At 46.1% G+C, this 12,958-nt stretch overlaps 1 long non-coding RNA gene across 1 annotated transcript; it reads left to right on the plus strand.

Moving 5' to 3' along the window:
* The first annotated feature begins 916 nt into the window (after positions 1 to 916).
* LOC309362712 lies at positions 917 to 8,681 on the plus strand. The gene is made up of 3 exons (XR_014165089.1): positions 917 to 1,166; positions 4,020 to 4,150; positions 8,637 to 8,681. It is a non-coding gene; the product is annotated as an uncharacterized lncRNA (long non-coding RNA).
* Positions 8,682 to 12,958: the final 4,277 nt, after the last annotated feature.

Raw genomic sequence — 12,958 nt, forward strand, 5'->3', positions numbered from 1 at the left:
AGCTGCAGGTGTGATGGCAGGGTATTCCAATTACAGGCAGCGGTGATCCACTAGGCCAATATTTCAATGGTGAGTCATGATTACAGCAAGCACTGATATTGTTCAGGAGTTTACAACCCAGTGAGTCCCATGTTGTGTTCAGGATGCCACTCTAGAAGCAACCTGTGTAAAGGATACAGAGTGAATGTAATACAACCACTATTGCCTGGATCAGAAAGCAGTGGTTCTACTCCAGTCTGAAGAAGCTGCAGGCGAATGGGAAGCAAGACACTGAATGCATTAAATCCAGCCTTGTGGCTGTCAGAGCATGAAACACATATGGGCAGAGCCCAAGCTGCACACAGAGGAAACCTACCTTGGAGCTGTGTGTGAAATTTCATATTTCATAAAAGAAGATGATAATGTTCCTTTACTGAGCCTCTAAATTCTCCCTCAGCCTCACGGGCAGAGGCCTAAGAGAACACAGAGCATTCTCATGTCAGCTATCAGGTCCTACCAGTTGAATACCAAATAGCTCTGGCATGCCTCCTTTCATCGCTGTTGCCCCCAAAGCTTCTGCTACTCAAGTCTCTTTTGGCTCCAAACCAGGGCCAGCCCTATAACGAGGCACAATGAGCCATGTGGTTCAGGTGGCAAATTGGAAAGCGTGGCAGATGGCCCCCAACTGCCTGCTCCTGCCATCACAGGACACTGTCCCCACAGCCACCGACAGCTCACTCTCCTGCCAGCTGCAGGTAGCAGGTTTCAGTCAAGATTGTAGGCCCAGCCTTCTCTCTAAGGAGAAGTCCTTCCTTCAAGCAGGGGTACCAACTTGCCCCCCCAGATTGGGGGGGGATTGCATCACTTGACACGTCATGTGATGTCACATGACATGTCCCACCCAGTGTACAAGCGTTCGCACACTAGGCCAGGCTGGGCTGCGTGGGCATCCTTTCCCCACCGCTGCGATGCGAGGTGGGAAATGGAGAGCACGGACCTGGGCTCTGGGTTTGGCCTCCTTCTCCCCATGGCATGCACCTGGGTCATGGCAACAGGTACATGCCCAGCAAAGTATTTGGTGGGGGTGGCAAAGGACACGACAGCTGGTAGTACACATCAAAACAAGCTACGTGGAATTAGTTGCAAAGAGATTCTGCATAGCATTGCAGGTCTGAAGTTTCGTCAAGGTGATCTCAAGATGCTATAAATGCTGGGAGCAGAGGCCATGAATTTTAAATACCCCTCCTTGCAGACGGCTTGCCTGCCAACTGCCAAGAGGGACTTGAAATTACAGCCTCGGGCCTGAAATAAGATGCTATCCTAGCGTGTTGCCATTCTCATGCAAATCTTTGTCATGAGGACAGATAAAATATGCCATGTTCCAGTCTTGCTATTAAAATAAAAAGGAATTCAATTTTTTTGTGTTCCATCTTTAGTTTTCATCCCCGCGTTTGCTATCAGATTGAATTATCACTAAAAACTTGGCGGGGGCCTTATAGATCTTTGTTCTCACTGTCTGCTCTCACTCACTTTGGCGGCCAAGATTGCTAGAGCAGAAAATAGCACGCCATTAAGCCAGTCCACAGGTGGTATTAGAACTAAAGAGGTTTAATATGACGCAGAGTAGTGATGGGAAATCCGTAGTCCTCTGAATATTGCTGGAGTCCAGCTCCCATCAATAGACAAGGATGAGGGGAGTTTGTAGTCGAACAACCTATGGAGGGCCAGAGGCTCCCCATTTCTGAAATATAGAAGAAGAAGAAGAAGAAGAAGAAGAAGAAGAAGAAGAAGAAGAAGAAGAAGAGTAGTAGTAGTAGTAGTAGTAGTAGTAGTAGTTTGGAATTGATATCCCGCCTTTCACTCCCCTTCAGGAGTCTCAAAGCGGCTAACATTCTCCTTTCCCTTCCTCCCCCACAACAAACACTCTGTGAGGTGAGTGGGGCTGAGAGACTTCAAAGAAGTGTGACAAGCCCAAGGTCACCCAGCAGCTGCATGTGGAGGAGTGGAGACGCGAATCCGGTTCACCAGATTACAAGACTACCACTCTTAACCACTACACCACACTGGGAAGAACAGGGAACGTGATGCTCGCTAGATGTTGCTACAACTCTCATTCTCCCTAACCACTGAGCATGCTGGCTGGGTCTGATCAGAACAGGTTGACCAACAGTTGTCCTTATGTGGCCCTGAGAAGTAGCCCAGCTGTTCAAGGGTACTTCACGTTATTTTCATTATACCTATAACCATTGTGTCTGGTGAAAGGTCATTTTCCAAGGTGATGTTGAGCATATATAGTTGTTGGCATCTGTCTGTTTTGAGAGACAATGGAGTGAAGTCAACCCGATGGGTTTGCAGTAGCAAAGTGACCTCCCCAGGGCACAAGTCTTAGGAGTGTGTATGGAGGTCCTGGGCTCTTGCTCTCGCTGATGTGGTTCAAAGGAAAGAAGAGCAATACGCTTGGCTTCAGGAGTAGATGGAAAGAGGCACACAAGGCGGCATGCGACCATCTTAGGGACTCCACACCAAGTGTGCCCACAAGATGTTGCTGAATGACAGCTCCCATCAGCTCCAGCAAGCATGGCCAATGGGATGGTGAGAGTTGTAGTTCTGCAACATCAGGAGCCCAGAAGATTCCCCTAGAGCCAGCGCTGCTGTGAGAAGACAGCAGTTTGTGCAAGGTCACTCAGAGAGCTTCATGGATGAGTCAGGATTTGAACCCTGGCCTCCCTGCTCCCAGTCTAACATGCTAACAGCTATGTTCCTCCACCTCCTGAAGTCTGGGGACAAACGATGTGGAAAGGCTACTTACCATATTTTTCCATGTATAAAACTAGCTCTTTTTTTTAACCAAAAAATTAGGTTTAAAATTGGGGCTTGTCTTATACACGGGTAGTGCTGAGGGGTGTTTTCTTAATTTGGAGTCCCCAAAAATAGGGGCCATCATATGCATGGGGGCGTCTTATACCTAGAAAAATAGGGTACCTTTGTGCCTGGATTGTGAGACAGGGCTGGGGAACTTGTGGCCTCTCTAGATACTGTTGGACCCCAACTCCCATCAGCCCCAGCCAGCACAGCCATTGGTCAGGGATGATGGGAGATGTAGTCCAGAGGGCCACTGGTTCTCCACTCCTGCTGTAAGCTGTCCGGTTTTCCAGTGTTAAAAACAAGATGGTGGACCAGACAGACCTTTGCAGGGCTCTTCCCATGTGGAATGATCCCTGGGAATTAGTGCATATTGACAGGTCATCAAGTACTGAAATACCATTCACACAAAGTGGCATTAATTTAAACGGCAGTTAGATGGCATAAAAATCTGCCAAATGTTGGGTGACAAATAGCAAATTCTGTCCATGTTTGGATATTTAGCACATACTTGAAATGTGCAGGGCAGGGTTTTGAGGAGAATGAATGGGAGCAGAGATGTTTCCAGCATGCTCTTTCCTTTTTGTGCCAGTACCTCTTCTTCATCCATTCTCCCAGCTCCAACCTGCAGGAGCGCAAAGCGCGAAGCTCACAGGAGAGCATCTTTCCAAGATCTGTCATCTCCCTTTCAAGAAACTCTCTGAGCTATGTCCATTCCTCCATCCACATTTGTGACAACTTTGGGAAATGTATGAGTCTCCTTCCTGCTAGTGGCATTATAAATGGTAATGAGGAAATCACGTTACTCTCAGAATATAGCTTGCCGCTCTCCCCGCCACTATAAATTTCAGGGGAAATGACCTTTAATAACAGTGAGATGAGGAAGTTGGTTGCATTAATAAAGTTAGTCTCTGAGCTAGTCACGTGGCAGGTGCGTGTGAGCATAAGCTTCTTGCTCCAGGTGGTCCAAAACTTTGCAGCACCTCCGTACTAAAACCAGAATTGACTCCAATCTCTAGATGGATAACATCCACCTGTTAAGGCCCAAACTACCAAAAACAAAGAAAAACAAAGAAAAAAAAACCTTAGGATGTTGTGGGATACATTAGGTTGCTTGTTTGTTTACTGTGCATGGTTCTTTACAGAGTGCAAATAGGTAATCCTGCCCCCCCCAATAGAGGCTACAATCCAAAATTCAACACAGAGTAAACAGAGGCAGTGGTTGTTGGTGTCCATTGGAGCCAATAGGACAGAAAGAAGGTTCGGTCAGAGTCAAAGAAAGGTACAGCCACTCCATCACTGGTTGTAGGTAAGAAGGCAGGCAGGTGACAGTTGGCTGAAGCTGGTGGAGCATTGCCCCATTACCCCCCCCCCCCAATGGACCAGCCTACTCTAAGGAAAGAGATAAGTGGAGGCAGGGATAAGCAGGGGAAGTGATATTGCAGATGGGTGGGGTATGATGATGATGCAGTTGTTCCAATTGAACAGCCTTGGTTTTGCTACAGTGGGGCAAGGGAAACTGGGGGCAGGAGGCTGTGCCAAAGGCTTCTAATAAAAGATGGTGCCTGAGGTTGGATTCTGAAACACCAAAGGTGGTGGCATCACACCTGTGCTGTGGGAGATGAATGAATGCATGAACAACTATCCATCAAGCCCACCCTTCGATTTTAAGCCAGTAGCCATTAGGTGGTTTCATGTTACTGAGCATCCAGGAAATGCCGCTGAAAGTTTTTCCAGCAGTTAATAATCACACATCAGGCTATGTTTAGGACACCAGCCACAAGATGCAGTTCAGATCCTGGTTTGCTGCTTGAGAATACAGCCCAATTTGTGTTTGGACCAATTTGGATGCTACCTGATTCAGCTTGCATCCAAGTCCTATCTGGGAAAACTGAAGCTTTGTGCGTTTGAACATGGTTTCCCCACCACCATGACGCGGGTGGCGCTGTGGGTTAAACCACAGAGCCTAGGACTTGCCAGTTGGAAGGTTGGCGGTTCGAATCCCCGCAATGGGGTGAGCTCCGTTGCTCGGTCCCTGCTCCTGCCAACTTAGCAGTTCGAATGCACGTCAAAAGTGCAAGTAGACAAATAGGTACTGCTCTGGCGGGAAGGTAAATGGCATTTCCGTGTGCTGCTCTGGTTCACTAGAAGCGGCTGAGCAGGGACGCGGACTTATAAAAAATATTGGGGGGGCCCGGGAAAGCTCATGAATAATAAATAAGCTCATGAATATGCAAATAAAGTGGCGCCGCCTCCTCGTGAGCGAATAGGGGAGAGCGTGCTGCGCCTATTAATCAGCTCCAAAGGAAATTGGGTGGAGCTTTTGCTCGGGAGGGAGGGCAGGAGGCATGCAGCCCGCCCCTCCCTGTGCATTTTGGGCTGGGGGAGGGGCGGCGATGGCGCTCTGCTGGAGGGGCGCCGGAGATTATTGGGGGGGCAGAGCCCCCCCAAACGAATTTTTGAGGGGGCTCGGGCCCCCTCAAGCCCCATGGAGTCGGCGCCTATGCGGCTGAGTCATGCTGGCCACATGACCCGGAAGCTGTACGCTGGCTCCCTCGGCCAATAAAGTGAGATGAGCGCCACAACCCCAGAGTCAACCACGACTGGACCTAATGGTCAGGGGTCCCTTTACCTTTACCTTTACCCCACCACCACAAAATTGGGTTGAATGTGCTAGTATATTATTCCAACCTGAGTGGATAAAGCTGACCAAATTCCAGATAAATAGATCCAGGGATTTTTGTGCTAGGCACCTTTAGAGTTGTCTTTCTTTATTTATAGGAGCCATATATAACTTCTAAAAATGGCTAAATAAGATGAAATTTGCAGGCATGATACCACCTTCTGAGGGGATGAATACTGCCAAATTTTAGTTGTTTTCCTGAAAGGGCTGCCTGTACTGTTTTAGCTTGGTTAAGCAAGGGCTACCTTTGGTCCTAAGCTGGGGATGATGTGCACATTAGCTAGATAGAGACATCAAAAGCATTTCAGAATTCCCAGGATACCTCTGAACCTGGAGCCCACTAGCCACTTCCATGTGTGGTATCCCTCATTCACATCGGGGGGGGGGGGCGAGCCCTATACATAAATCCCTTAGCACATTCAGAACTTTTCCCTGTCGCTGTAGATTTTATCTCCCCTCTGAACTTTAGATAGCTATTTCAACATGCCACTGCTTTACCAACTCTGTTATAGGAACTGTGAAAAAGAAATATAGATCCTAGGAAATCTCTCTCAGGTTTTTTATAAGTGCACGAGATAAAACGGATAACATGGGGTCTCAAGAGTAATCGTGTGTTTTTATCAGCAAAGAAAAAGGAAAGTAAAAGACAGAAAAGCTTAAGGCATCTGAAAATTCACGGAAATCCTTGTCAGAAACCACACAATGCAATTGTTAAAATGGTGGCGTGAAGTTTGCTTGTATTACCACATCGACAGGCTCCTTCCATTTGACAACTCTTTCACTGCAGTGTCACTTTTTACAAAGAACAGAGGGTTAAGTATCGCAAGCATACGAACATACACTATTGCCTTCTACAAAGGCAGGTCTACCTTGCCCCACGGACTGTCAATGTGTGCCTTCCACAGGTTGTTGTAGTACATCTCCCATCATCTCTGATCTTGGGACATGGGATGGAGTCCAACAGCAGTGGCTCCCTAATTCCACCCTGCCCTGGACCACTAGAAAATCGCTGAGGGTCTTGGCAGAGCTTTCCAAACTGTGTCACGACACATTAGTGTGTCAGCTGCAGTGTGTTGGTGTGTCGTGCAAATGCTCCCCACGCTCCTTCCAGGGCTGGAAAGGGGTTAGTTTAACCTCTGGTTTGCTATTAAAACTGAATTACTGTGTCATGAAATGGTGCGTGCCTCAAAGGTATGTCACCAACATGAAAAGTTGGGAAAGCTCTGACTTAATAATTTTTCTGCCGGTTGTTTAGCAACTGTAATGTGTTGTGCTATTTTAATATATATATATGGGGTGGTATTCAACTAGGTTTTACTCAGAGAAGACCCACTGAAATTAAGGGACCTAACTGCATCATGCTCATTAATTTAAAGGGCCCTACTGTGAGTGAAACACTGATGACTATCACCCCTACAGCTATGCCTTGAGCAACTGATTGACATGCTGCACTTACAGCTTCTATTCACTGAAAAGTTTCAACCAGGGGTCAGCAAACGTTTTCAGCAGCGGGTTGGTCCACTGTCCCTCAGAGTTTGTGGGGTACCGGACTATATTTGGGGAGGGGAATGAACGAATTCCTATGCCCCACAAATAACCCAGAGATGCATTTTAAATAAAAGGACACATTCTACTCATGTAAAGAAGAGTTTGGATTTGACATCCCGCTTTATCACTACCCGAAGGAGTCTCAAAGCGGCTAACAATCTCCTTTCCCTTCCTCCCCCGCAACAAACACTCTGTGAGGTGAGTGAGGCTGAGAGACTTCAGAGAAGTGTGACTAGCCCAAGGTCACCCAGCAGCTGCATGTGGAGGAGCGGAGACGTGAACCCAGTTCCCCAGATTACGATTCACCGCTCCTAACCACTACACTGATTCCCAGACTCTCTGTGGGCCAGATTTAGAAGGCAATTGGGCCGGATCTGGCCCCCGGGCCTTAGTTTGCCTACCCATGGTTTCAACAGTTGGCTTCTGCACATCAAGGAGCTCTAGAAATGTCCCAGCCATTCCAGCCTACCCTGCTATCAACTAACAAACCTAGGAAGACTGCGGTCCACCCCTGGCTGACCTCCAACAGACGATCTTGGCTCCTAGGACTATTGCCAAGAAATTTGAATCAAGCAGACCTTGGTTTCAATGCAATAAAACATAATTAGATATATAAGAAGCAAGGAAGAGAATAAAAATAAATGAAATGAAATAAGTAAATAAGATAGAGCTGCTGTTTCAGACCTCCTGAATGAAGCTCACAACCATCAATGGTCAACAGAACATACTTTGGGAACTCCTGATTTAGAAGGCAACAAGTTGAGCACCCTTGACCTAGCCCACTGCTGCCCCCTCCAACTGGCAGCTGCTGGCAAAAGTCAACCCCGTCGTCTGCTACCTGAGCCTGTTAACACTAGGGTTTGCCCCTGGAAATTCCTGTATGCACAGCATGTTGTCTGTGCCCCCAACCCCTGCAAAATGAGGGTGTGGGGGAGAATGCAGCCAGGAATGGAGACAATGCAAAAGAGGAGAGAAATGGCAGTAGTCAACAGCCAATTGAAACTGATGCAACTGAGTAGGAAATGGGTGCAAGAGCTAATTCCTCTGCAGGGGCTTGGGGGAGGACAAGAGCCTCATTGCACACCTGAGCCTTGCCTCTTGCGATCTTGCAGCTTGGTCCTGTCCACTGCCAAGAAACCTTTGCCACAGTTATTGGTTTGTGCCACTGCTCTCTCCCTAGTCACCATCATATAAAATGAGAAACCCATCCCATAATGTTCCTAACAAGATTGTGTTACCTCCCCAGATTTATTTTTATTTTCTTTCATATGCTTATACACTGCCCCCCCACACACACTACAAATGCCCTTTACATTCCACTTTTGTGCTTTTCCCAAAGCACAGGCGAAGTAGCAGTACTGGAACCTGGAGCAGCAGCGCTGAATATATAAAATAGCACTAATAATATTATAGCCTGCTAAAGAGTTTGATTTGCATGGAGTGCATCTGTCACCGAACAGCACTTGGTATTTGCAAGCCCTTTCATTCTCTCAACCTCACAAGTTCCATAGGGAACAAACAGACACGAAGTGATTTCCCCTGCCTCTTCCTTTCTTATATGCAGGCTGGTGCGCATTCTGTGTTTTGCAGTGGGTCCAGAGAGATTGTTATCCACCAACGGCTTAGGGAGCTGCACATCTGTCCCCTTCGCGCCTCATAAGACTTAACCGAGACTTGCCAGTGAAACCACACTTTGCTCTCTCTGTGTGCAGATATATGGGAAGCCTCGAATTTCCATATGAATTGTATCAAGCATTTGAAAACATGCCAGCTTGGGTTGGGGCGGAAATGTGAATAGATATTCACTCAGCACTATAAAGTCATCCGCAGAAGGTTCTGAGTGTAGCAATAAATCATGCCATTTAAACAAATAATTGACTAGTTAGGAATCGGTAACCATTTATCAAAGGATCAATTACCCATTTAAGAAGGCAGTTGTACACAGAACCTTAATAAGCCTCCTGCAAACCAGAAAAAGAACTAACTAAACTGGGTGGGTGTGAGGAATAAGAAGCAGAGAATTGACTTGCAGAAAAAGGGTGATTGTTGTTTATATTTTATACTGAGCCATCAGTATACCTGTCTTCTTAGAATTTTATATAGGCAGCATCCCTTTAAGCTTTTACAATCTACATTAGGCAATGTGGAAAGAGAGGGAGGAAAGGAAACAGATTTGGAATTGACCCTGTCAGAGGTTGTCTGCAGCAAACCCATTGCTACAATATCCCACAAAAGATCCCAATGAACTAAAGTCCATCACCTTCCAAGGGGTTCTGCTCCACTGTCAAACAACTCGGACCATCCAAAAGTTCTTCCTAATTAATGTTTAGTTGGAGGGGGAAAACCCTTTTTTGAGGATATGCAAACTTTAGCAATGCAAAAAGTCTCCACTGGCACAAATGGGAGCATTTCTTCCAGTTCAAATATGCGATGCAGGTTCTCCAATCGATATGAGAGCCACAGAAGGAAGCAAAAATTCCATTCCCATTAAGAAGCAGTGGAGATGGAATAATAATGAACTACAGCATGCAGCAGAATCGTACAGTAGCTGCATTTTCCAAACTTGTCAAATGCAATCCACCCTAGTTGATAACAATGGGAGGAATTCAACGTTGCAAACTTCAGGTTGCTCCATTGCAAGCCAGATGGAATGACCCCTCCTCATCCCTCATGCACTGTTCTGGGGGTACTCCCAACCCCCCTCCCCATCTTTATTTGGGGCTGGAGTGCAGTGGGAGGAGAGGAGGGAAGCCTTGCTGTGCAAGTGGAAGTCCTTGCCCAGGGTTTCCACTGACGGGACTCATTAGTTGAATCCTACCCAATAGTTTAACCTGAACATGATAGTGGCCCGATTTGCCATCTCCAGAAAAGGTCTCAGCTGGCTCTCTACCAAAGCTACCAAAAAGCACTCTGGGCCACAGCCAGAAATAATGCTGGGTCTAGAAGCATTCCCGAGCTGCAGATCTGATTATCAAGGGGAGGGCAATCCCCTCCCAGACAGCCTGCATGCCAAATCCTGTATCCACTTTGCTGCTGATAAAAGGATCTCTCTCTTATAAGGATTAGATCTTGGCTTGTTAGCTCATCATTGCCTGCAGAGTCAAGCTCAAGAGCTCTGCCACCTCCCCAGAACTTGATGGAAGGATAGAAGCGGGTGTCATCAGAATATTCATTGCAACATGCTTTGATTCGGGGCGGGACCCTCTAGTAGTTTCATGTAGGCATTTGTAGATGTACTTGGAATCATTCAGATAGACCAGTATGGCACAGTGCAGCAGAGTGTTAGTCACAGGCTGAGGAGACCAAGGTTCACATCCCCGGTAGGTTCACGGAGCGAGCTTGGGCTTAACCTACCTAACTGGTTGGAAGGGGAGGAGTTGTATATCCAGGGTTGGCCCTTCCATGAGGCAGAGTGAGGCAGCTGCCTCAGGCAGCAAATTTTGAGGGGAGGACAGTGGCTAGAAATGTGTGCCCTGTAGCCCCCAAGCTACCTTGCTGCTCTGGGGTGTGGTGGAGAACTCTATTCCATCACGAGTGCTGAAGTACGATTCAACTACAGTAGTACCTCGGGTTAAGAAATTAATTTGTTCCGGAGATCTGTTCTTAACCTGAAACTGTTGTTAACCTGAAGCACCACTTCAGGTGGTGCTTCACTGCCGCTGTGCCACTGCCTCATGATTTCTGTTCTCATCCTGAAGCAAAGTTCTTAACCCGAGGTACTATTTCTGGGTTAGTGGAGTCTGTAACCTGAAGCATCTGTAACCTGAAGCGTATGTAACCCGAGATACCACTGTACCAGGTTTTTGTGCACAGAATGGGGAATACTCCATCTTGTCCTGAACCTCAGGCGGCAAAACGGCTTGGGCCGTTCCTGTGTTATATATCTCTCTTGAATTCTTTGGGTGCAATTCAGATGTAATTCACAGAAGAATCAGGGTACTACCTGCAAAACAGGAAATAAGTTTATCCGAAAGTGCAAGGGTGAAGTTGTGAGGTTGGTTTTTATACCCAGACTTCATATACCAGTGAGATGATGATTTAGCTGCTGAATGAGCAACAAGGCCCAGGGAATGAAAGGGGAAGTCAAAGAAACTCCAAATGGAAACAAGGTGCACATTCCGTTAGTTTGAGTGCTTCTGGATCTCTTATGTGGGGTTTCTCCTTGCTGGAACTACAAGCCAAATGAAAAGTTATGTGTTTAACTTATAGTTGAACTTTGGATGCAATAAAAAGCTGAGTGAACTATGAGAGCAAAGACACGGAAGGGAGGGGACAGTGGGGGGAAACTTCTGGTACGTTCTGTACCAGAAGCTATAAAAATATTCATATTCATCTCTCTAATCCCGGCAGCCCATGATATATTGCTGGCATTAATCTATCGAGTTATAGCAGGTTTCAAACATCAGGAGTCACATGACCACATCTTTTTGTAAACAGCTACATTCTAAAGATGCATTGATCTGGCTCACTTTGTGAATATTTATCAGAATGTTCCCTTCTTCTCGGAGCACTTAATAACAATAATAAAGAAGAATGCCAACTTTGGCTGGCCTAAAATGTTCCAGAGCTATTCTTTAGGCTCACATTTAAGGAAGCCTATTTATAAAAACAAGCAGATTTGTCATCCTGTGGGGTATGAGGCTAACTTAAGAGCTTCCTGAAATCGCTATGAAACAAGATTATGCAGCGTAGCTAATACCAAAACATCTATCTTTTGGTTTTCTAGATCGGGTAGTAATTGTGTTAAAAAAAGTAAATAATAATAACAAGGCTCAACTTTTTAGCTGCCCAGAGTGGCTGGGGCAACCCAGCCAGATGGGTAGGGTCTACATAATAAATTATTACTAATACTATTATAACGTAGATATCTTGTTTCTTGAGGTGAAGGACAAAATGGCAGCCTTTCCCGATCCACATCAGATGTTGACTGAACTGGCACCTGCATCTCAACTCAGTACTTGCAGTGATGTTGTGTCCTCCATCACACGTGAGGCAGTAGGTTTGTTTATGGGGACAAAGACATGCCATGTAGAATATACAGCTCTACCCTCCGACAGAGGGGAATGGTCAGAGGGCTCAGGAGGACCTAAGCATTGCCACCTGAGGCGATCGCCCCACTTTGCCTAACAGTAGGGTTGGCACTGCTGAGATTATTTTACTTTCCAGTTTTCTATCACCCCACCAAGACTCCAAAACTTTCGTGGGATCATCGTGCTTCACGACACATCTTGTTTAATTAATTATTTAACAAAAATTATATACTCCTTGAGAGTCCCATGGACTGCAAGAAGATCAAACATGTCCATTTTTAAGGAAATCAGCCCTGAGTGCTCACTGGAAGGACAGATCCTGAAGCTGAGACTCCAGTACTTTGGCCACTTCATGAGAAGAGAAGACTCCCTGGAAAAGACCCTCATGTTGGGAAAGATGGAGGGCACAAGGAGAAGGGGCCGACAGAGGACGAGATGGTTGGACAGTGTTGTCGAAGCTACCAGCATGAGTTTGACTAAATTGCGGGAGGCAGTGGAAGACAGGAGTGCCTGGCGTGCTCTGGTCCATGGGGTCACGAAGAGTCGGACATGACTAAATGACTAAACAACAACAATAATATACTACTTAATTATACTAAAACCTCTAAGCAGTTTACAAAAAAACAAAAGACTCAGACACATTAAAATTATCAATAAAAGACAGTTAATAACAGGTATTTAGAAACATTCAAAGATCAGTAACATCAACAGTAAGCTAAAAATATGTTTTTAAAACACAGAACATCTTAAAACACAGGGATGGGAGAGACACAGAGAAAGAATATACAGTTGATAATAGCATAAAATAGTTGTATTAAAAGCAATTGTAACAGAGAGATATAATCACCCAATACTT

This window comes from Podarcis melisellensis (genome assembly GCF_964234715.1).
Source record: "Podarcis melisellensis genome assembly, chromosome: 2".
Classification (NCBI taxonomy): domain Eukaryota; kingdom Metazoa; phylum Chordata; class Lepidosauria; order Squamata; family Lacertidae; genus Podarcis; species Podarcis melisellensis.